The following is a 2,500-nucleotide window of genomic DNA, read 5'->3' as shown; positions in this document are numbered from 1 at the left end:
AATTTTCAATGAAATGAAACAGCAGTAACATCGGGCATAGAGGCGGCGATAAAACAGATTTTTCTTCCTCGGTTGCTTGGTCGCGTTCGCCATTTGTAGATAGAATCCCCGTAAAAGGAGAAGATATAGACCATTCGGGGCGCCTCTCTCGCCGACACAACGGAGAGAAATGAATTGTCTTTACGACTCATTCTTGTACCTCTTCCCAAGGGGGTGTTTTGCCCAGATGAGAAAGATGAGATATGGGGATGCGAGAGCTCTCCCTTCCCCCTCCCCCCCATTTCCCCCACTCAAAAAGCTCCCCTCTCCCCCGCTGCGTGATCCCCTGCACCCCCTGCACCCCCACCCCCAACACTTCTCTCCCTCTTCCCCTCTAGTCCCCCCCCCCCCTTGGCCCTCTTAAGCCTCTTTCCCCTTCGCATCCTCTTCCGGGCTTCGGAAACGCCCTGGAAAATCCCCCTCTGCCCTTTTCCCAAAACCCTGCCACCCCTGCCCATCCAAACGTGTGCCTCTGATTCAAACTTTCTCCCTTAAACGCTCACCATCCTAACCCCAACAAAACCCCTTGCGAAATCCCATCCTCCCAACCCCTCCCACCATCCTTATCCCCCAACAAAACCACTCTCCAATCTCTCCATCTCAACAAATCTCCAACTCTCTCTCCAATCCCCCACCATCCTTACCCCAGCACACCCCCCTTCACCACTTTCCAACCTCATCCCCCAACAAGACTCCCCACCATTCTTACTTCAACAACCCCCACCAACCCACCCCCAACAAACCTCCAACCCACTCCCCAACCCTCCACCATTTCCCCCATCCCCCCCCTCCTACCTCCCCCCCTCCCCGTCCCCTCTCCCACCCCTCTGACGAAGGAGATCGCGCTCATATCCGCGACGCTGAAGGCAGTGATCACCTTGTCCGGTGATCGAGCGTAATTGTATGAGTGTTTTGTGCTTGGCTGGCGCGCCGTGAATGTACTTTGTCCTCTTTCGATGTATCTTTACGACCGTTATGGACTCTTGACGATAGAAGATAACAGACTCTTCCGGCGCCGAAGTCCATCGGGTGGAGATGCTGAGTGATGGCTGGCGGGTGGGGGGAGGAAGGGGAGGGCGAGGAGGGGGAGGAGGAGGAAGAGGAGGAGGAAGAGGAGGAGGAGGAGGAGGGAGGAGGAGGAGGAGGAGAGGAGGAGGAGGAGGAGGAGGAGGAGGGGAGAGGAGGGAGAGGAGGAGGGGGAGGAGGAGGAGGAGGAAAAGGGGAGAAGGAGAAGGAAGAGGAAGGGGAGGTGGAAAATAGGACTTTCCTGTGGGGATGGTGAGTGATGGCTGGTGGGTGGATGGGAGAGGAGGGGAGGCCAAGGAGGTGGAAGAGGCAGGTGAGGCAGAAGAGATGAAGGTGGTGGTGGTGGTGGAGTAGGAGGAGGAGGAGGAGGAGGGGGAAAGAGGAGGAAGAAGAAGAAAAAGGGAGGAGGGGGGAAGGGGAGGAGGAGGAAAAGGGAGGGGAGGAGGGGAGGAGGAGGAGGAGGAGGGGGGAAGGAGGAGGAGGAGGAGGAGAGAGGAGGAGGAAAGGGAAGAAGAGAGGAGAGGAGGATGAGAGGGAGGAGGAGGAGGAGGAAAAGGAGGAGGGGAGGAGGGGAGGAAAGGAGGAGGGGGGAGGAGGAGAGGGGGAGGAGGAGGAGGAGGGAGGGAGGAGGAGGAGGAGGAGGAGGGAGGAGAAGGGGAGGAGGGGAGGATTCGGGGAGGAGAGGAGGATTGGGGGGGAGGAGGGGAGGAGTGGAGGAGGAGAAAGGAGAGGGAAGAGGAGGAGGGAGGGGAGGAAGGGAGGGAGGAGAAGGAGGTGAAGGAGGGAGGAGAAGAGGAGATACTGATACTGGATACTTCAGTGATGGCTGGAAGGTGGATGGGGGAGAAGAGGTAAGGGCGAGGAGAAAGAAGAGGAAGGCAAGGAGAGAAGATGGGATAGGAGGAAAAGGAGTTGAATGAAGATGAAGTAGAAAAAGGAAAGGGAAAAAATAATGTTTAAGAAGAGAAGGAAGGCAGGGAAGACATGTATAGAGAAAACAGGAGAGGAAGAAGAATGCAATTCTTGCTGGAAAGAATAGGAAGACAAGAGCGAAATCAAAATGAATATGTGCCGTTCGACCTCATGCAACGCCATACCCACACACGCACAAACGCCGGTGGGTATGAGGCAGCAAAACATTATTCCGACGTGAGAATCGTCGAGGGTTGTCGAGGGAGCGAGGGCGGCCCTCCGCTCTCCCTTCCCACAGGTCTCGCCCTTCCACCTCCTCGTTGTTTGTTCGGTCGCTTTAGAAATGTTGGTTTTACGACACACCTGGAAATGGGAAGAAGGGGTGGGGGGATGGGGGGAGAAAGGGAGGGAGGGAGGGAGGGAGAAAGGGAGGGAGGGGGGCAGGGAAGGAGGGAGGGGATGGAAAATTACGGGAATGAGGGAGAATGGCGAGATGGTAGAGCGATCGTGGGAAGGAAGGAGG

This window comes from Penaeus monodon, chromosome 37, assembly GCF_015228065.2.
Source record: "Penaeus monodon isolate SGIC_2016 chromosome 37, NSTDA_Pmon_1, whole genome shotgun sequence".
Taxonomy (NCBI): Eukaryota; Metazoa; Arthropoda; class Malacostraca; order Decapoda; family Penaeidae; genus Penaeus; species Penaeus monodon.
This window is presented reverse-complemented; position numbering follows the sequence as displayed.